The following is a 23,021-nucleotide window of genomic DNA, read 5'->3' on the forward strand; positions in this document are numbered from 1 at the left end:
AAGAGCATCACTTTGGATACTCACAGCTCATAGCCCAGGTCCTGCCTCCAGGCCCATCCCCATTCATAAGGTGGGAGCACAAAAGTGAGAGGGGTCTCCAAGTGCCCTCCGAGTCCAACATTCTGCACTAACCTCATGCCATTTCCCAGATATAGCTCCCAACAGTTCTGGCTCCAGCCCTCACTGGTGTGGGAGGCAATTAGCAGAATCTCTCTGAGGCCCAGCTGTCTTATCTGCGCAGTGGGAACAGTAGCACTCCCATGATCAGGGATTACTGTGAGGATAAAATGAGATAATACATTCAAGGTGCTTAGCACAAGGCCAAGAACAGGTAAGTGCTCACAAAACTGGAATGACAAGATGCTTCTCAGTGCTCAGAAAATCCTAGCTGGTGGTCATTGTTTGCATGAGTATCTGCTACTAACACAGAAGCCCTATGGCATTAGGTAGTACTGCCCCTATTTTTCTGACGAGGAAACTGAGACTTGGAAACATTACAGAAATTGCCCAGGGCAGCTAGTAAAGGCACAGTCAAGATTCGAACCCTATGCTGGAGGATCTGAGGGGGGCCAGCCCTGGGTGGGGACAGCAGAGATGAAATTCTTATGTACCAATACCCAGAATAAGAGATGGAGAGTGAAGCCTTGAGAGGTCAGAGAGGAGATGCTGGCCTTCAGATATGTGTTTCAGAGAAGCCTTGGAGGACTGGATGCAAAGATGCTACCGGTAATTCTAGGTAGATGCTGACATTGCTTCCTCCCACCACGCATCTCCTTTCAGCAGGTACTCTTCTTATAGAAGTGGCTTCCGGGCCCAGAGCCATGAAGCAGGTCAGAGGCAGATTGGCCAGCGAAGCCAGGTCTGTGGATGCTGTCCGTTGCTGTCTGGAGTCCCTGGCTGCCTCCTGTCACATGCCTCCTCACCGCCAACTCCCAGGTCTGTCTTGTGCAGTCTTGAATTTGAGATCTTGAGGTGAAGCCAGGCACCTTCTCAGGATGGCCTGGAGAGAGGAAATGCCTGGGCTGGACCAGTGACTGAGGGTGAACCCCTCCCCCCATCCTTCTTTCCCTCCCCACCTTGAGCTTCAGCTTCTCCTTGGGGAATGAGTGGTGGACATTGGGAGGGAGCCCTTGGGTGTGGTGCCTTCCCAGAGTATGTGATGGACCCAGTGGCTCTGGGACTGCCAAGTTGGCACGTGAAAGCTTCCAAGAAGAGGAAGAGGGGGCTGTGGAAGTACTCCATGGCCCTGGCTGAGCTCAGGCTCTCGTTGCCCCAACAGGTACTCATAGGGGGCCTACCAGGCAACAGGTTTATGCTGAGCACAGGGTTTGCATGGTGATGACTGCACGGGCCGCCTGCCCTTTCAGATTCTCCAGGAACAACTAAGCTCCCGCCCATCTTTTCCAGCCAGTTCCTCTGGTGGGATACAACTCCTAGGGAAAGGGGTGTTTATTTTTTTATCTCTGCCACCAGGTCCTCAAGATCCTTGAGGACAAAATTCACAACCTTCACATCCACTCCAGCTGAGAACTTTATATTTTCCAGGGAGATGAGGGCAATTTCTGATATTTAAAAACACTGAAAAGGAGGATTCTAGAACAGGGCCATCTCTGTCCTGTGAGTTTCCTGGGGTGCCATAGCAAAGCACCACAGGTGGGGTGGTTTAGAACAACAGAGGTCTATTATCTCAGTTCTGGAGGCTGAAAGTCCAAAACCAAGGTGTGGGCAGGGCTGCGCTCCCTCTGAAGACTCCCGGAGGACCCTTCCCTTCTCTTCCACCTTCTTGTGGTGCCGGCACTGGTTGGCCTGTGGGTATTACACTAAGTGAAATAGTTCAGACAGAAAAGGGCAAATACCATATGATTTCACTTATATGTGGAATCTATAAAAGCAAAACAAACAAAAAACTCAAACTCATAGATATAGAGAACAGATTAGTGTTGCCAGAGGTGGTGGGTGGGGGGTGGGTAAAATGGGTGAAGGGGAACAAAAGATACAAACTTCCAGTTATAAAATAAATAAGTCCTGGAGATGTAATGCACAGTGTGGTGACTCTAGTTGATAATACTGTGTTATACATTTGAAAGTTGCTAAGAGAATAGACCTTAAAAGTTCTACCCACAAGAAACAAAATTTGTAACTATGTATGAGGATGGATATTGACTAGACTAATTGTGGTGATCATTTTGCAATATACTTAAATATTGAATCACTATGTTGTACACCTGAAACTAATATAATGTTATATGTCAATTATAGCTCAATTAAAAAAAAAAACAACACAGGTAGGCTCAAAGTTTAAAAATGGAAAAAGATACAATACAAACTTAATCAAACAAAATCTAGAGTGGCTATATTGATATCAAAGTAGATTTCATCACAGGTGATATTAACAGAGATAATGAATGACAATTCATAATTATAAGAGTATTGATTCTTCAAAAATATTAATTTTAAATTGGTATGCATCTAATAGCAGAGCTTCAAAATAAATGAAGCAAAACTGATAGAATAAACAGAGAAATAGACAAATCCTCATCCCCTGTTTCCCTGAAAATAAGACCTAGCCAGACAACCAGCTCTAATGAGTCTTTTGGAGCAAAAATTAATATAAGACCCGGTGTATATTATATTATATTATATTACATTATATTATAGACCCAGTCTTACGTTATAGTAAAATAAGATTGGGTCTTATATTAATTTTTGTTACAAAAGACTCATTAGAGCTGATGGTCCAGCTAGGTCTTATTTTCAGGGAAACACAGTAGTTGGAGATTTAAACATTTATCTCTGAGAGTTATTGACAGAACAAATTCACCAAAAAAATAATCAGTAAGGATACTGAATACATGAACAACTTGACTAAACTGATATTTATAGAATAGTTGCCCAACAGCAGCATTATACATATTGTGTTCAAGTGCACATGGAACAGTTATCAAAATAGACTAAATGCTGGGCAGAAAAATCATATGTCACATAGGACCATTCAGCCCATAACACCCTCCCACCACTGAGACACAGAGGCCCCCAAGGCCCCCGAGGATGGAGGAGCTGTGAGATGGAAGGAGACTAGATGCCTGAGTCACTGCTGGGAGAAATACCATACAGACCAGGAACATCCATGTTAAACAAGCGTGTTCAACAGAATGAAACAGAAACCACTAGTGGGTTAATCCATAGAACTCTTGAGGTTCATTTGTTAAAACAAGTGTCAATACTGGAACCATTAGAAATACGTCATACCTTCAAAACTACTGCTAAAACATGGGGTGAAGGATCAGACACAGGAGGGAGACAGTGGTTAGGAAACATGGGAACAGACTGAATAAAGGAGGATGGAGATAGACCCAGGGTAAGATCTTTTGGGGAGAACAGCAGTCCCTGGATGAAGAGATACCCCAGCGAAAAGGAGCCAAGCAACCCTCTGCTGGGGGCTTCCTAGGGCTGTCAGAATACCTGGAACTTCCCAGGTGTATTTTCACTGAGTATAAAATTCTGGGTTGACATTTCTTTTGTTGTTTTATTGTCTTCCAGCTTGCATGGTTTCTGAATAGAAATCTACTGTCATTCTTACCTATGTTCTTATATTGTACCTTTTCTTCTCTAGCCACTTTATAAGAATTTCTCTTTATCTTTGGTATCCAGCAATTTGATTATGATGTGCTTTGGTATGGTTTTCTTTGTTTCTTCTATTTGGGGTTGGTTGGATATTTGGGTTTGCAATTTTCCTCAAATTTGGAAAATTTCAAGTTTTATTTCTTCAAATATTTTTCTTCCTTTCCTCTCCTTATGGGACTCCAGTTACAAGTCTGTTAGACCACTTAATCTTATCCCACAGGTCACTAAAGTTCTGGTCGTTTTTCAGTCTTTTTTTGCTCTGTGTGCTTTATTTTGGATAGTTTCCATTGCTATAGTTGCAAGCTTACTAATCTTTTCTTCTGCAGAATTTAATCTGCTTTTAATACCATTCAGTGTATTTTTTTTGTTTTTAATTTGACTTTTTATTGTGAGATAATTGTAGGTTCACATGAAGTTGAAAGAAATAATGCAGAGAGATCCTTGTACCCTTTATTCAGTTTCCTTCAATAATAGCATCATGCAGAACTTCAGTACCTCACAACCAAGACCTTGATTTTAACACAGTCAAGATACAGAGCAATTCCATCACCCCCAAAATAACTTATGTCAACCTTTTATAAGTGTACCTGCTTCCCTCCTGTTCCTCCTCCCCTTCCCCACCATTCAATGTATTTTTCATTTCAGTATCATATTTTTCATCTCTGCACTTCCACTTGGGTATTTTTTATATCTTCCATTTCTTTCCTCATTATGGTCACATTCTTTATAGCCTTGAGCAGAGTTATAAGATTTTTAATAGTTGTTTTAATACTTTTGTCTATCTACTCAATTATTGCTTTCATTTCTCAGTCCATTTCTATCGATTGACTTTTCTCCTTGTTGTGGGTCATATTTTCTTGTTTCTCTGTATGCCTAGTAATTTGTGATCAAATGCTAGATAGTGTATGAGTTCTGACAATTAAGTTCATGAATTTGTTGCAACGATGTTGCTAACCTTTTTTGATATCATTAAGAATTTGTACCAACTGGACAAACAGTTAACCAAGTTTACTATTTGGAAATGCTGAAAAGACTGCATGAAAAACTTAGACGACCTGAACTTTTCATCAACAATTCATGGCTCTTGCATCACGACAATACAACAGCTCACACAGCACTGTCTGTGAGGGAGTTTTTAGCCAGTAAACAAATCACTGTATTGGAACACGCTCCCTACTCACCTGATCTGGTCCCTGATGAATTCTGTCTTTACCAGAAGATAAGGGAAATATTGAAAGGAAGACATTTTGATGACATTCAGGACCTGAAGGGTAATATGACGGCAGCTCTGATGGCCATTCCAGAAAAAGAGTTCCAAGACTGCTTTGAAGGGTGGACTAGGTACTGGCATCGGCGCATAACTTCCCAAGGGGCATACTTGGAAGGTGACCATAGTGATATTCAGCAATGAGGTATATAGCACTTTTTCTAGGATGAGGTTGCAAACTTAAATGTCTGACTCATAAGTTTTATAGTGCTGTTCAGTGCTAGATATTGTTATTTTATTTTAAAGAGTGTTATATTTTGTTCTGGTTGCGGTTAAGTTACTTGCAGTTTGAGGTTTGATTTTAAGATTTATTATAGGAATTTCAGAGCAGATCTTATTCTGGGGAAATTTTAGCCCTACTATTTGGCATGGCCTTTGTGAACATGCAACCCAGTGCCTCAGGCATTATAAGGATTGTGGGAACACAAACTACTTCCGGCCTTATCCAAATCTAGGAATTGTTCTTTAGAGAGTTTCCTCCCAAATAGGCACAAGTATTCTGACAAGGGTTCAATGGGATCTCTCTGCAGATTTCTGGAACTCTCTCTGCAACACTACCCTCTTCTGTATTCTGTTCTGAAATTCCTAATCTTCTTGACATTCCAGAACCAAATGTCTGTCTCAATTCAGCCAGACTTCTGAGTCCTATAGGGTCTCCCTGTCCTGTCCTGCACTGCTCCTCAGAAGTCAACTCTGGGTGGTAAGTTGGAGCAATAATTGGACTCACTTTCCTTTTAGCTTCTCAGTCCTGTGCTACCTGTTCAAAGCCTGGAAACTGTTGTCTCAGATGTCTTGTCCAGTTTTCTATTTTTTTTTATTTTTTTTTTAGGGCCTGAGGACAATGCCTATAGCATGTAATCCTTCATGGACAGAGGCAGAAGTCATCCACTGAGTTTTTAATTTCAGTTATTATAGTTTTCAATTCTAGAATTTCCGTTTGATTGTTTCTAATAGTTTCCAGTTCTCTGAAAAAAATTCTCCATTTTTTCATTGGAAATAGTGAAGACATGAAACATTAAACATAATTACTTTGAAGTCCATCTTTATAATCCCAGTATCTGGGCCTTCTGTAGATCTGTCTTTGGACTTTTTTCCTTAAATGTTAGTCAATTATTGTCTTTTTGTATGCCTGCCTATGTTTGGTTGAGTGCCAGACATTGTGGTTTAAAAATTATGGAGATAATTTGAGACTTTGGGCTCCTTCTCATATAGACAAGATTTACTTTTGCTTTTGGCAAGCAGTTAGTAAGGGACAAACCACCTTATTCAAACAAGAGACTGACAGTTGGGGTGTTAAACAGACATCTCTTCCTTGGCCAACTTTGAATGACAATTGTCCCCAGGCCCATGAAATCACCAACAGTCTTGCTGAGCTTCTCAGCCTCTGCAGGAGCAGTATAGGTAACCGGTAAAAGTCTTGAGGAGGAAATGTACCAAATGTTGGGCTTTACTCTCTGGGCTTCCTGTCTCTTTGCAGTGCTTTCAACAGAAAGACGTGTATTTAGATTTTGTTCAGCTTTTCTGGTTATTCTTGGTGTGAGGATTAGCTTGAAACAAGCTGGTTGACCATTATAGAAAGTGAAACTCACCCTTAATTCTTCCTAGTAATAAGTTTTGAGCCTGGGGGGCAGAGATTGTGCCCAATGATGAAATTTACTCAACTGAAAACTTCCCTGTAGTCAAGGCTCACTCTGTTTCCTGAACACTGAGATCATAAACATGACAGAACTCTCCCCAAAGAGACAGGATGGATATAACCCTTAATGAAGCCAGGCAGAGGATCCTTGAAATAAAACAGTTTCGAGCAGAAAAGATTTACCACCGTGATGTGTGCAAATACCTTATTGAAAAGTGTGTGGTGACCTATGGTATGTGTGCTTAGAAAAAATGGTTGTGATACACAGATTTAGGGAAAATCGTTATAATGGCTGTTGCTGGCATATCGAGGCTCCAGAGATTGAATTTTCTAAGGATCATAAAAATCTTCAGTCCAGATCCTTCTATTTAATTCTAGATCCCCTTTCTCCATTGCCTCCAGCATCTTCCCCCTGGATGTCTGACAGCACCTTACACTCAAGGTTCCAGGGTAAACGTCTTGTCTTCTCCCCAAATTCTTGTTTTTCAGAGATAGTTTTCTGAAATTACACAGTTGAAACTATATTAGTAGGGGCCACACCTGGGGAGTTTACCTGTGGAATTGGAGAGGAACAGAAGGTAGGGGACGACTTTTGCTTTTTATCTTTTACTTTATGCTCTTGAAAAAAAAAAGTAAACTATGAATGGATATCGCCCTTAAAATAAAACCAACCTGTCTCTCCAAGTGCCCTCTCAGGCCATTACAGTGAGAGCCTGGAGACCCCCTGATGCCTGTTCCTACCTCTCCTGGTCCATCTAGCACCAGACTCTCCGTCCAGTCCCACCATCAGGCATGAATGCAGAACGACTTCTGGAGCCAGCTCCGTGTCTTCCAGCCTTTTCTCCCTACTTCAGTCCAGCTTCTCTCCAACTCGAATTCCCTGACACACAGCCAAGCAGCAGAGCTGTAACGGTCCTGGATGAAGTCCCAAGTTCTTGGTATGGAACAGAAACTCCTCATCACTCAGAGTCAGCCAACCAGATAAATCCACACCTGGGTCCCTCACCTGCTGGGACTGCTTGCTTCTCATTGTCCCCAAGTGGCTCTCCAGATGATGGGCTATGATGGTGCTCACCAGTCAACATTTCATGAACACTGAAGACAGGGATGTGACAGTGCCCTGCGTGGCCCTAGCCTAAGGGTGGCCCACAATACTGTTCCTTTCCTTTTCTTTCTCTCTTTATTCTTGTCTATGTACAACCCACACTCAAGCCCAATGCCACTTGCCACCCCAATTCTGACCGCGGTGTGGTTTCTCACTGTGGTGTTGTAAGAATAACACAAGTTTTGGAATCTATGGGCCTGGATTCAGTTCTGGGAGGTGACTTACCATCTTTGAAGCTCATTTTTCTCTCTCAAAAAGAGGATTTCACGAGGTTGTTTGGAGGATTAAGGAGAAAAGGGTGTAAGACCCCATACACAGCTCCTGACACCACAGTCCTGCAACAGATGCCAGTCTGCCCTGAGCCCTCCAGGGTTCCTTGTGCATTCAGCACCCTCTTTATGCAGCTCCTTACTTAGCCTTCAGCACCTAGCTTGGGATCACTTGCTCTGTGGTCCTGCAATGTTGCTTGGCCAGCATTCTTCTAGGACGTGGTATACAGAATGATTACCCCCAAAGATGCCCATGTCCTAATCTCCAGAACCTGTGACTATGTTACCTTATGTGGAAAAAAGGGCTTTGCAGATGTGGTTGAGTTGAGGTTTGTCAGATGGGGAGATTTTCCTGGATTATCTGAATGGACCCAATGTAATTCCAAGGGTCCTTATAACATGGAGGCAGGAGAGTCAAAAATCAGATGTGATGTGACAATAGAGGCAGAAGTTGGAGTGAGTCTTTCCTCTAGAAGCTGGGAAAGGCAAGGAAATGGATTCTCTGCCAGAGCCGCCAGAAGGAAGCAGCTCTGCCAACACCTTATTGTTAACCCCATGAAACTGATCTCACACCTTCAGAACGATACGATAATAAATGTGCATTGTTTAAGTCACTAAGCTTGTGGTAATTTGTTACCAGCAATAGGAAACTAGTACAGGGGAACAGCTAGAGCTGGACTCAGCACTGTCTTCCCTGTGGTTTGCTAAAGGGGAAATTGCCCATTTTTCTTAAGTCAAAGCTCCATATTTGATATCTTTGAAAAGGTCAGAGAATGTCTGCTGAATTCAGTCAACAGCCAACATGCCAAATGTTCAAAATCTGCACTACTCCACAGGCTTATCATGGTGGTCAGATACCTCCTCCTAACCCAGAAAGTTGCTTTGAAGGTAAAGCAATCTTTGAAGGTCACTGTCACACCTGTGATCAGTCACACCTGCAAACGATCTTCTCTTAACATGAAAGTTACCAAAAACCTGCCAGGCACACACATGCTGACAAGAACAAGGGCAGGAGAAGATGGTGCCATCCTCCCAACTCATGGAAGCCTTGGGGCTAAGTCAGGTCTGTGATGGTGTCTTGTCTGTGGCTCCTAACTTCTCACGTTTGTCTCGATGCCATTAAAAGATGAAAGGGGCCCGGACTGGTCTATTCGTTTTCAGTGAGCTGAGAGTTGCAGGTGTCTCCATAGAAATGTAAAATGCAAAGAGATTAAGCATCCAGGTTCAGAAATTAATTTCTCGAGTGATATATGGGTCACTAGGTGATAATTACTGCAGGATTTATCAAATCTCAGGATTATCTACATCAGGGGTTCTCAAAGTGTAGAACTTGTTAGAAATGCAAACTCTCGGGTCCTACCCTACATCTATGTGGTATAGACTGAGTGTTTGTGTCCCCAGAATTCACATGTTGAAGCCTTAACTCCAATGCCATAATGTTAGGAGGTAGAGCATTTGGGAGGAGATTAGGTCATGAGTGTGGAGACCACATGAATGGGATCAGCGCCTTTATAAAACAGAGCTCCCTCACCCCTCCACTGTGTGAGGACACAGTGAGAAGATGGCTGTCTGCAACCCAACCATGCTGGCATTCTGACCTCAGACTTCCAGCCTCCAGAGCTGTGAGAGGTAAGTTTCTGTTTTTTAAGCTGCTCAGTCTATGGTACTTTGTTACTACTTTGTTACAACATCTCAAGTTGACTTGAGACTAGACACTACGCACCAATCTGTGGTTTACCAATCCCCTAGTGATTTGGTGCACACTCAGGTCTGTACAACTCCTGCTGGATGCACTCTGCAGCAACACAGAGCCTTGTAGCACCACCTGCACACTTCCAGTTTCAAGAGCTCGCTACCTTCCCTTAGGTTTGATAATCAAAAGCTTATTCTTGTATCGAGTCAAAGTCTGTCCCTGTGTGCCAAGCCCACAGGCTCCATTCTGCCCCTGGGAGGCACTTAGACAATAAATCGATTCCACTGATGTCCTTCCTCTGGCCACAGTGCCCTGAGGTCGCTCTGTTGGCCACTGCCTCTCTAAGCAACAGGACATTCTGGATAGCTTGTGCAGCCCCGCGGAGGGAACAGAGCAGGACCTGGACACCTCGCTGTGTGGGCTTCTTGCCTCGAAGCCTGAGGCCACCACTGCCCTCTCTGAAGTGTGCAATGGTCAGAGCAGGTACATGGGTCACCCGGGATGGCTGCCTTTGTCCAGGACAGGGCACTCCAAGGGAGCCCGGCCATCACTTGCTCTCTCACTCAGGTTGGCATGTCCTTGTGGCTTATCTGCATCCTCAGATACCTGCCTGGGTTTTATTTTGCTTGTATTCTTACCTTGAGACTCCATCCCAGTTAGCTGAATCTCTGTGACGTAATTCTCACTTGTCATTGCCTCCAGCTGCGCCAGCTGTTCTGTCTTCCTTCTTGTTAGAGCAAGACTCTTCTAGTCACCAGGAGGTTCACACTCCTTCGTCCCCACCAGAGCTCTGTGGGGTGACCCACATCAGCAAGCGTCAGATGTTGTTGAAGCCTCAAGGCAACTCTATAAAGCAGGTTTTATTAGTTATACCATTTTACACACGAGGAAAGTGAAGCATAGAGAAGTGACATAATTAGCTTGAAATCACCCAAACAAGAAAGTGGCATTTCAGAAATTTTACAGCCAAGCTAGTCTGTGATTTTATCCTGACTCTACCACTTATTAACTATATAACCACCATATGAGTGTCCTGAGGCTACCGTAACGAAGTACGACAAGCTGTGTGGCTAAGAGCAACAGAGATTTATTCTCGTAGAGTTCTGGAGGCCAGAAGTCTGAAACCAAGGTGTTAGCTGGGCTGTGCTCCCTCTGAATATCCAAGGGGAGAATCTGTCCTAGGCTTTTCTCTGAGGTGCTGGTGATGTCTGGCAATCTTTGGCATTCCTTTGCTTGCAGCAGTGTGACTCCAATCTCTCCCTCCGTGGTCACACAGTCTATGTATGTCTGTCTCCATGTGGTGGTTTCTCTTCTTATAAGGCATCAGTCATACTGGATAGTGAACACTCTAATGTTCTCATTTTAACTTAATCATCTGCAAAGACCTTTTTCCAAATAAGGTCACATTCAAGGGTACCGGGGCTTAGGCCTTCAAGCATATCTTTTTGGCAAACACAGCTCAGCCAGTAGAAAGCACTACATAGCCTTGATCATATAACTTCATCTTTCTAAATCTCACATTGCTCATCTGTATGCACTTTCACTCAAAAACAACTTGGGGTGCCAGACCTGTACGAAGTACAGATGTCGGGGACACCCACAGACAGCCACGTGCAGCCGTGACTCTCGGATTATGGTCAGATGGTGGAGATACTTATTAGACAAGTAAAATCCAAAGACACATGCACACTTCAAGTACTGAAAGAAAAGAACTGTGAACCCAGAATTCTACATCCAGGGAAATATACTTCAGGAATAAAGGGGAAATCAAGATGTTCTTAGAGAAAGGAACACTAAAATTTGTCACCAATAGATGTAATCCTAAAAATTGTTCTTGAGACTGAAATGGTAAAAGAAGAAACTTTGAAACATCAGGAAGGAAGACAGAAAAGCAGAGAAAGAGTAAAAGTACATATGAGTAAATACAATAGGCTTTCCTTCTCGAGTTTGCTACATCACGTTTGACACTTGAAGCAAATCCGTGTCACCTGGAATCTAATATGTAATGAGGAGCATAAAGGTGAGACATGCCCTGTCCTCAAGGAGATTACAAACTAAATGGAATTGTTTGTAAGATTTTTAGAACCACACCTGATACATTATTAAGCAATATATAATAGTGCATTAACTAAATAACTGTAAGAAGATAAAGCAAGCCAACAAAAGGACACCCACTAGCAAAGAAGACTTTAAATCCTTTCTTCTCCCACAAATGTGGCAGCAAGGTATAGGGAGGCAGAAATGCACCCAACTCTTCCACTGGAGACTAATCTGAACGATCTGTTCTTAGTGTGTCAGTCGAGGTGGTCACGGGAACCCTGGGGAGAGATGTGGGTTCTTCTTGGTCTTCATTCACCCGTACATGTTCATTTCACATCACTGACTCAAACAGGACTCTAAGATCTGTTTTCAGAGAAAAGTGTACTGTTCTGAACATACTCTTTGACCCAAGCTCCTAGCCACGGAAGTTGGAATATCAGGGGAAAGTTGTTCCCACTGCCTTTACCCAATCTCTTTCATCTGACTATTAACATTAATTAGGTAATGAATTAATCAGCAAAGTGCCCTCCCCCCATACCTCACCTGCCAATATTGGGCATGTTTGGGAGACACCAAGCGTTATTTTCACTAACTGCTTCTTTATAATGACTGCAAATAAATTGACATACAATTTAAGATCAAGAGTAGAAAATGGGTCACTTCTTTTCTTTTGGGTCTTGGTTTCTTCATCTGTAAAATAGAGTTGAGCTCAATTGGGGTTAAACTCCAACAATGGGATGCCTGGATTCCCAGAGGGCCCTCAGTGATATGAACAGGAATCAGTAAGATGATAAAGCATAACTTTGCCCACAAAAACACTATAAAAGCAATTAACATTTATTAAGTGTCCACTTACTAGGCTCATGTTTCCTCACGGTTACTTGATTAAGTAGGTGCTGCCATACAGATTTTACCATTTCCATTTTCTGACGAGGAAATAGTCCATGGAGAAATGAGATGACTTTCTTAAGGCAGAGCTAGAGTTTTACAGGTTAAAATTTTTTGAATTGTTTTTATTTAAAAATTTTTAATTTAATATATTTGGTATGCAATATTATATTAGTTTCAGGTGTAAAATATAGTGATTTGACATTTATATACCTTAAAATGTGATCACCATACTAAGTCTAGCAGTCATCTGTCACTTTTTTTTTCTTTTTCTTTTGCTTTAAATGTATCAACTTAATGTAACCAGAATTATCCAGTTAACAGGAGGGAAAAAAAGGAAAGAGAACTGTATTTCCTTTTGACGGATACCTTTCAAAACATGACCCATAGGGGGAGTTACGTCATCATATGTATCCTTCTCAATAAAGTTGGGAACCTATGGAATAGTTGTCTTCTAAAGCAAGGACCTTTCAGCTCAAAAAATACTGGGATTCTAAGAAAACCTGTTGACACACAATATGTGTGTTGATGACTAGCTGCCACAAGGTGGCACCATTCTCAGTAAAAGAATGAATTTGGCCCAAGTCTGAAACCTCACACTTGCTTTCTCCGTTTACAGCATCGTTTTTCCTTTAGAAATTCAGCCTTGATTTCTCTATTTATAAAGACTAACTTACATGAATGTAGTTATCCCTTTGGCCTGGAATCCCTCCCACCTTCCCTTCTCTCCCTCCCCTTGCGTAACTCACATTCTCCTAAAATATTAATCCTTAGAGAATCTCACTTCCCTGAACTGGTTAGTTTGCTGAGAACACACTTCTAGAGCATATTGCCCTTGGCCATCATAATATTTTACACTCTTGGAATTTCTAACTTTGAGATCTCATGCTTCATATAAGTACAAGGAATTCCATCGATCCACTTGCAGCTCAAACCTAGAGGCCAGTACAGTGTCTGACTCATAGTAGGCACTCAATAATTAACATTTGTTCAATAAATAAATTAATGGTAGACTAAATAGTAGAGAAATAGATAACCTCTATGGTTCCTTCCAGACTGAAACTTAAAAGATTTCAGGGGGGAAAATATCTTCCCACCAGAAAGAAACGAAAGATGGACCAACCAAGTTTCCATCTTGTCTGGTCTTTAACTCTGGACAATGGTGGGAGAAAATTAGCAATGCTTAGGAACCACCTTAATAATTCTTTAGTTAGTGTCACACTATTATCCATAATTGTTGTGTAATTTAACTATCAACTCCCGGGGCAGTTGTCTGGAGTGATAATAACCGAGTCTCCAGTGACTGACGAGAATGACTTGGATCTATCTAGTATGAACAGGGGATTTCCTCTGAGCTCTCCTTCTGGCAACTGAAGGACTTTCCCCAGTAACAGGGCTTGTAATGTGGATTCTCCTAGAGAAGTGCACTCAAACCAACAGGCTCTGTGCATTGAGGGCACTCAGGTATGGTGTGTGCAAAAAGTCTGAGCATAATCCATCGGGGAGATTTTGATAGAATCTCTGTTCCTTTCTTATGTGTGTGCTAATTCAATTAATCTCAAATTAAATTTAACCCGACACTGAGCATCTGCTGTGTACAAGAAATTGTGCTGAGTGCCTTGTAATTCTGGTTTCAGCACTATAGATAAGGGTAGATTCATTGTGTGCTTATGGATCTGATCATTCTAAACAGAGAAGGTAAAGTGCAACAAAACTATCCTTCAGATGGGAGGTGCTCACGATTAAAGATGAATGAGTATCGATTAATTGGATTGAAAATTAGAGAGTTAAAAGGACGTCATCAAAATGGCGGTGTGAGGTGAGCTTCTGGAAATCTCCCCTGGAATTTACAACAATTTAACCAGCTATAAATCCACAAAGAACTCCCTGCACAGCAGACAGGCAAGATGAAGAGGCTCACTACTGAATTCACCTAAAGGTGGGCAAATTGCAGGGGGAGGAGCGGGGGAGGAGGGAAGGGAGAAGTGCGGAGACAGAGCTGCGCGGGCACAGGACATAGACCTAGCTCAGTGCTCCGAACTCGCTGCTTCCCGGAACTACCACAGATGTGGGAGAGGGAAGAACTCGGACTGCTAGGGCTCCGATTATGGCCCACAAAGCCAAGGGGACAGCATATAACACGGTTGAACCCAACGCTCAAGGCAGAGACTTCGGAGCAAAGACAGGGAAGAAGGCTGAACACGGTGGTTTAAGCCATCACTGCCAAGCAGAAAACGGAAGCCGTAGGCACTGAGACTAGCCGCCCCCTCCCTCCCTTCCCAGAGCTAGAAGTGGAACAGTAGCACTGTCAGATCAAAAGAAGAGAATATTTGCAGTTCTGAGAACTGTGGTCCGCAGACAGATTCACAGCCCAACTAGTTCCGGCAAAGGGGAAGGAGCTGTGGAAGCAGGACCGGCTGTGGTGGTGGTTGGCGCCATTGCTCTGGGCCACCTCTCACAACTCACCCTGCCCATGTCTCCACCTATCTGGGTGGATCCCTGCAGGAGTAAACAGAACTGCTGAAGCACAAGGGCTCTGAATCTGGGGCAGGAAGAGCTTTGGAACTTCAAAAGCTCTCCGCATCCCTACAGTGACACAGTGCCCTATGACCCAGGCGAACTGTTAACAGAGGAGAAGCCTGCCTTCAAGGGAACCCCCCATTGTGTGAGAAGCTGGAATAGTGCAGAGAAAACATAACACTACAGAGCGAGAGAGAAAAAAGGGCTGCAGTCGGAGAGAAAATAAAACATTCTACCAACACATACTGGAAAACAAAAGAAAGACCTCTTGATCCGAATAGTATTCCATTGTGTATATATACCACAACTTCTTCATCCATTCATCTATCGAAGGACATTTTGGTTGTTTCCATGTCTTGGCCACCGTAAACAAAGCTGCAATGAACATTGGAGCACACGTAAGTCAGACAGAAAAAGCAGAGAACCATGTGATTTCACTGATATGTGGTATATAAACCAAAAGCAACAAAAGAACAAGACAAACAAATGAGAAACAGAAACTCATAGACACAGACAATGGTTTGGTGGTTGCCAGAGGGTAAGGGGGGTGGGGGGTAGGGGGTGGGAGATGAGGGTAAGGGGGATCGAATATATGGTGATGGAAGGAGAACTGACTCTGGGTGGTGCACACAATGGGATTTATAGATGATGTAATACAGAATTGTACACCTGAAATCTATGTAATTTTACTAACAATTGTCACCTCAATAAATTTAATTAAAAAAAAAAAAAAAAAGAAAGACCTCTTCTTATCAACCTGTTGCAGAAGCCACTCCTGTAGATGTCTAGGAAGAGAAATAATAAATCATTAATTGCCATGAATAACCAAGGCAACAAGATAGCTCAGAAAGAAAGTGAAAAGTCTCCAGAAAATCAATGTAAAGATATGGAAGTATGTGACTTAAATGACAGAGAATTCAAGATTGTAATTCTGAAAAAACTCAATGAGATGCAAGAAAACACAGAAAGGCAGTTAAATGAACTCAGAAACACAATCAAAGAACAACATGAGCATTTTACCAAAGAGATTGAAATGTTAAAAAGGAACCAAGTAGAATTTCTGGAGATTAAGAACTCAATAGGAGAAATTAAGAATGAAATAGCCAGCTTAGGAAGTAGAGTTGACCAGATGGAGGAAAGAATCAGTGACATCGAAGATAGAAACCTGGAAATGACACAGATGGAAGAAGAAAGAGACTTGAGACTTAAAAGAAATGAAAGAACTCTACAAGAACTTTCTGACTCCATCAGAAAGAGCAATATAAGAATAATGGACATACCAGAAGGAGAAGAAAGACAGAAAGGAACAGAGAGTATATTCAAACAAATAGTCGATGAGAACTTTCCAAACTTGTGGAAAGAACTGGATCCTCGAATCCAAGAAGCAAATAGAACACCTAATTTCCTCAACCCCAACAGGCCTTCTCCAAGGCACATTGTATTGAAGCTGTCTAAAATCAACGACAAAGAAAGAATCCTCAAGGCAGCCAGGGAAAAGAAGACGGTAACCTACAAAGGAAAGCCCATTAGATCATCATCAGATTTCTCAGCAGAAAGTCTACAAGTCAGGAGGGAATGGAACCCAATATTCAAACTATTGAGAGAGAAATTATGAGCCAAGAATACCCAGGAAAGCCCATTAGATCATCAGCAGATTTCTCAGCAGAAACTCTACAAGTCAGGAGGGAATGGAACCCAACATTCAAACTATTGAAAGAGAGAAATTATGAGCCAAGAATACCCAGCCTCCTTTAGATATGAAGGAGGAATAAAGACCTTTCCAGACATACAGAAGCTGAGGGAATTTTCTAATACACGACCTGCACTACAAGAAATACTAAAGGAGGCTATTCGACCACCATCAACAGGGACAATTTGTGGCAACCAAAACTCAAAAAGGGGGAGAGTAAAGGCCTGAACCGGAATATGGGAATGGAGAAAGTAAGTGTGCTGAAGAAAATGGAATACTCTAAATATCAAACATTTTTTACATCAACTTCATGGTAACCACTCAAAAAAAAATCTAGAACTGAAATATATACTGTAAGAAAAGAAGAAGCAGAGGAAAACATCATAGAATACCACCACACAGAAATAATAGACAACAACAACAAAAACAACAACAAAAAAAACCCAAAGAAACCATGGAGACACAATCTTACCAGAAAACTAAAGATAGAATGATAGGAAATCCTCACATATCAATAATCACGCTAAATGTAAATGAACTGAACTCACCAATAAAAAGGCACAGAGTAGCAGATTGGATCAAAAAACTAAACCCAACCATATGCTGTCTGCAAGAGACACATCTCACCTACAAGGACAAGCATAGATTCAAAGTAAAAGGGTGGAAATTGACACTCCAAGCAAATGGTATCCAGAGAAAATCAGGTGTACCCATAATGATATCAGATGAAACAGACTTCAGGGTGAAAAAGGTAACAAGAGACAAAGATGGACATTTCATCTGGACATTTCAATGGTAAAAGGGACTGTACAACAAGAAGACATAACAGTCATCAATATTTATGCCCCCAATCAGGGAGCACCGAAATATACCAAGCAACTACTAACAGAACTAAAGGGAGAAATTGACCAAAACACAATTATACTAGGGGACCTAAATACATCATTGACAGCTATGGATAGATCATCCAAACAGAAAATAAATAATGAAACAGCAGCCCTAAATGACATCTTAGATGAAATGGACATAATTGACATTTATAGAGCACTTCATCCTAAAACATCAAACTATACATTTTTTTCTAGTGTACATGGAACATTCTCAAGGATAGTCCATATATTGGGACATAAAACTAACCTCAGCAAATTTAAGAAGATTGAAATCATACCAAGCATATTCTCTGATCACAAGGCTTTGAAATTGGATATCAACTGCAAAAAGAAAGCGGGAAAAAACACAAATACATGGAGATTAAAAAACATACTTTTAAAGAACGACTGGGTCAAAGAAGAAGTTAGAGGAGAGATCAAAAGATACATAGAAACAAATGACAATGAAAATACATCCTACCAAAATTTTTGCGATGCAGCAAAAGCAGTTTTAAGAGGGAAATTTATATCATTACAAGCCTATCTTAAGAAACAAGAAAAATACCAAATAAATAACCCTACATTACATCTTAAAGAACTAGAAAAAGAAGAACAAATGAAACCCAAGGTCAGCATCAGAAAGGAAATAACAAAAATCAGAGTAGAACTAAATGAAATAGAGAACAAAAAGACAATAGAAAAAATTAATGTGACAAAGAGCGGGTTCTTTGAAAAGATTAACAAAATTGACAAACCCTTGGGTAGGCTCACTGAGATAAAAAGGGAGAAGACACTAATAAACAAAATCAGAAATGTAAAAGGGGAAGTTATCACAGTTGCCACAGAAATACAAAGGATCATCCAAGAATATTATGAAGGACTATATGCCACCAAATTCAATAACCTAGAAAAAATGGACAAATTCTTAGAAACATATAGCCTTCCTAGGCTGAACTATGAAGAACTGGAAAATCTAAACAGACTGATCACCAGTAACGAAATTGAATCAGTCATCCAAAACCTTCCCAAAAGCAAAAGTCCGGGACCAGATGGCTTCACGAGTGAATTCTACCAAACCTTCAAAGAGGATCTAATACCAATCCTGCTCAAACTCTTCCAAAAAATTGAAGAAGAGACAGTACTCCCCAACTCATTTTATGAGGCCAACATTACCCTGATACCAAAATCTGGCAAGGAGAACACAAAAAAAGAGAACTACAAACCAATATCTCTGATGAATACAGATACAAAAATCCTAAACAAAATTCTAGCAAATTGAATGCAACAATGCATTAAAAAGATTATTCATCACGACCAAGTGGGGCTCATCCCCGGGGCACAAGGATGGTTCAACGTCCACAAATCCATCAATGTGATAGATCACATAAACAAAATAAAGGACAAAAATCATATATCAATTGAAGCAGAAAAAGCATTTGACAGGATACAACATCCATTTATGATTAAAACACTTAATAAAATTGGTATAGACGGAAAATACCTTAACATAATAAAGGCCATATATGACAAACCCTCAGCTAATCTCATAATTAATGGTGAAAAACTGAAGCCCTTTGCTCTGCATTCAGGAACACAACAGGGCTGTCCCGTATCACCTCTGCTTTTCAACATAGTGTTGGAAATCCTCGCCAGAGCAATCAGGCAAGAGGAAGAAATAAAACACATCCAAATTGGGAATGAAGAAGTTAACTTGTCACTCTTTGCAGATGACATGATGCTGTATATAGAAAACCCTAAAGATTCCACCAAAAAGCTATTAGAAACAATCAACGAATACAGTAATGCAGCTGGCTACAAAATCAACGTACAAAAGTCCATTGCATTTCTATATACTAACAATGAAATCTCAGAAAAAGAAATACAAAAAACAATTCCTTTTGCAATTGCAGCAAAAAGAATAAAATACCTAGAAATAAACTTAACCAAGGATGTGAAAGACCTATATGCTGAAAACTACAAGACATTTTTAAAAGAAATTGATGAAGACACAAAGAAATGGAAAGACATTCCGTGATCATGGATTGGAAGAATCAACATAATTAAAATGACCATATTACCCAAAGCAATATACAGATTTAATGCAATCCCCATCAAAATCCCAACGACATTTTTTAAAGAACAAAAAATCATCAGATTTGTTTGGAACCACAAAAGACCCCGAATAGCCACAGCAATCTTAAGAAAAAAGAACAATGCTGGAGGTCTCACACTCCCTGACTTTAGCTTGTACTACAGGCCAACAATAATCAAAACAGCATGGTACTGGCAGAAAAACACACACAAAGACCAATGGAATAGAATTGAGAACTCAGAAATAAAACCACATAAATATGGACAGATAATTTTTGACAAAGAAGCTGAAAACATACAATGGAGAAAAGACAGCCTCTTCAATAAATGGTGCTGGGAGAATTGGAAAGCCACGTGCAAAAGAATGAAACTGGACTGCTATCTGTCACCATGTACCAAAATTAATTCAAAATGGATCAAAGACTTAAGCATAAGACCTGAAACAATAAACTGCATAGAAGAAAACATAGGTACTAAACTTACGGACCTTGGGTTCAAAGAGCATTTTATGAATTTGACTCCAAAGGCAATGGAAGTAAAAGCTAAAATAAACGAATGGTACTATATGAAACTTAAAGGCTTCTGCACAGCAAAAGAAACCATCGACAAAATAAAGAGGCAACCAACTGAATGGGAGAAGATTTTTGCAAGCAGTGCCTCCGATAAGGGGCTAATATTCAAAATATACAAGGAACTCATGCAACTCAACAACAAAAAAATAAACAACCCAATTGAAAAATGGGCAGAGGACCTGAAGAGACATTTCTCCAAAGGGGACATACAAATGACAAATAGACATATGAAAAAATGTTCAACATCACTAATCATCCGAGAAATACAAATAAAAACCACAATGAGATATCACCTCACCCCAGTCAGAATGGCTGTCATCAACAGGACAAATAGTAACAAGTGTTGGAGAGGCTGTGGAGAAAAAGGAACCCTCATACACTGTTGGTGGGAATGCAGACTGGTGCAGCCATTATGGAAGGCAGTGTGGAGGTTCCTCAAAAAATTAAAAATAGAATTACCATATGACCCAGCAATCCCTCTCCTGGGTATCTACCCAAAAAATCTGAAAACATTTACCCATAAAGACACATGTACTCCAATGTTCATTGCAGCTTTATTTACGGTGGCCAAGACATGGAAACAACCAAAATGTCCTTCGATAGATGAATGGATAAAGAAGTTGTGGTATATATACACAATGGAATACTATTCGGCGGTAAGAGAAGATGAAATAGGACCATTTGTGACAACATGGATGGATCTTGAGAATATAATGCTAAGCAAAAGAAGTCAGACAGAAAAAGCAGAGAACCATATGATTTCACTGATATGTGTTATATAAACCAAAAACAACAAAAGAACAAGAGAAACAAACGAGAAACAAAAACTCATAGACACAGACAATAGTTTAGTGGTTACCAGAGGGTAAGGGGGGAGGGGGGTGGGAGATGTGGGTAAGGGGGATCAAATATATGGTGATGGAAGGAGAACTGACTCTGGGTGGTGAACACACAACGGGATTTATAGATGATGTAATACAGAATTATACACCTGAAATCTATGTAACTTTACTAACAATTGTCACCCCAAGAAATTTTAATTAAAAAAAAATAGTATCTAAAAAAAAAAAAAAGTGAATGAACTCTTAGTGTGGCAATGGTTGAAAAAAAAAAAGAAAATTAGAGAGTTGATATCAGACTCAGAGCACAGAGTTAGCCTAATCCCTCTCCTTCTTCTGCACTCCAAGTGTTCCAACAGTAATCTCCTAACAGTTCCCTCAGAGTGAATACCCACCTGGCTTTTTGTATCACAAGTGCAATCCACCTTCTGCAAACACTTCTGTTTGGGCTGTTCCAGTCCCACCAGCCTGGGAAAGCACTCACCTTCAAAACTCAGCCCAGGCTCATAGATGCTTCCCTCACCCTCAGGAGCGTCAGATCACTTTGTTGTCACAGCTCATTCAGGTTGATGCTACCACCCCACACTGTGCCTCATTCCTACAGCACCCCCCACCCTCACTGCAATGCTTCAGGATGCTGGAGGGCATCCTGCCTGCCACAGAAAACAGCGTGCCCCCTGAGGTCAGAGATTCTTTCTCTTCCCTATATGTCCACTATATGTGGCTAGATGTGGCCACATATGTCCCTATATGTGGCCCTAAAATACAGATTACTTTCATGGGAAACTGACCTACAAGATCCCAAGAGGCCATCAGATGACCGGAAACATTATTAGATTAAGTATGATTCTCTTTCCTTTGTACATTTTCTCAAGGTTAAAGTGCTTTCATATTCACTGTTTTCTTTCAATCCTTACAAAAATACTGTTTTAAGAATTTTAGAATCATCTGAGCTAGAAGGAACCTTAAAGATCACATCCACCTCTCTTGGAAACAAAAATGAAGAACAGACGTTAAAAGATTTGCTCCAAGTCTTAAGATTTAGCAAGAAAAACAAGGTATATTAGTTTTCTACTGTTGCAAGCAAATTACCACAAACTTAGTGGTTTAAGACAACACTCACTTATTAGCTCACTGTTCTGTGGATCATAAGCCAGGCCCTGATTGCCTGGCTCCCTGCCCAGGGTCTCACAAGGCTGAAATTCAGGCACCAGTTGGGCTGCATTCCCACCTGGAAGTTCTGGGGAAGGCCCACCCCCAAGCTCATCCATGTCGGCAGGACTCAGTTCCTCTCACTTGCTGGACCGAAGGCCCCTTTCCTTGCTGGCCGCTGGCTCTCCACTCTGAGATCACTCTCAGGTCCTTTCCATGTGGCTGCCTCCATCTTTAAGCCAAAAACAGTGCATCAAATCTCTGACTTTTGCTGCTGCTAACAGCTAGAGGAAATTCTCAGCTTTCAAAGGTCTGGTATGATTAGGTTAGGCCTGCCAGCATCCTCTCTTTTTCTCAACATCAACTGTGCTGGGTACCATAACCTAATTATGGCAATAAAACCCATCAAATTCAGTCCCAAAGGTTACACAGGATTTGTACATGGAGGTGGGGTTTGGGGTGGGTGGGGGGTCTTGGAAGACAAGTTAGAATCCGGCCTATGCACAAGAGTCTGGGGATCACACAGGCCTGATACCAGCTTCACACTCACCATCTCTGCAATTGCACATATCATTACATTTGACTGAGACCATTTCTTCGTCTGTAGGATGAGAATAATAGATACCCCACAGGGGTTTTGTAAGTGGTGATGAGATGGACGTGAAAGTGGTTTTATGGCAGGGGCTAGTTGAAATTGTATGCACAAGTGTGTGGCACCACTAGATACAGAGTTCCTTAAAGTTAGAGGAAAGCTTGTCTCGTCTGA

General features: G+C 41.3%; 1 long non-coding RNA gene across 7 annotated transcripts in view; it reads right to left on the reverse strand.

Annotated features, from left to right (window-relative positions):
• Positions 1-1,010: 1,010 nt before the first annotated feature.
• The window catches only part of LOC141571098 (uncharacterized), a 32,946-nt gene continuing 10,935 nt past the window's right edge, over positions 1,011-23,021 (reverse strand). Inside the window, exons 3-5 of one of the 7 annotated variants that reach the window (XR_012495653.2) lie at positions 11,770-15,417; positions 10,233-10,440; positions 1,011-7,967 (exon numbers count right to left, since the gene is read on the reverse strand). This is a non-coding gene — a long non-coding RNA (uncharacterized LOC141571098). Of the gene's footprint in view, positions 10,441-11,769; positions 15,418-22,334; positions 22,488-23,021 lie in introns of all 7 variants that reach the window. The other 6 variants (XR_016019371.1, XR_016019370.1, XR_016019374.1 and 3 more) reach the window with 6 other exon arrangements.

Source organism: Rhinolophus sinicus, chromosome 16 (genome assembly GCF_057876585.1).
Source record: "Rhinolophus sinicus isolate RSI-liver-muscle chromosome 16, RSI-T2T, whole genome shotgun sequence".
Lineage (NCBI taxonomy): Eukaryota > Metazoa > Chordata > Mammalia > Chiroptera > Rhinolophidae > Rhinolophus > Rhinolophus sinicus.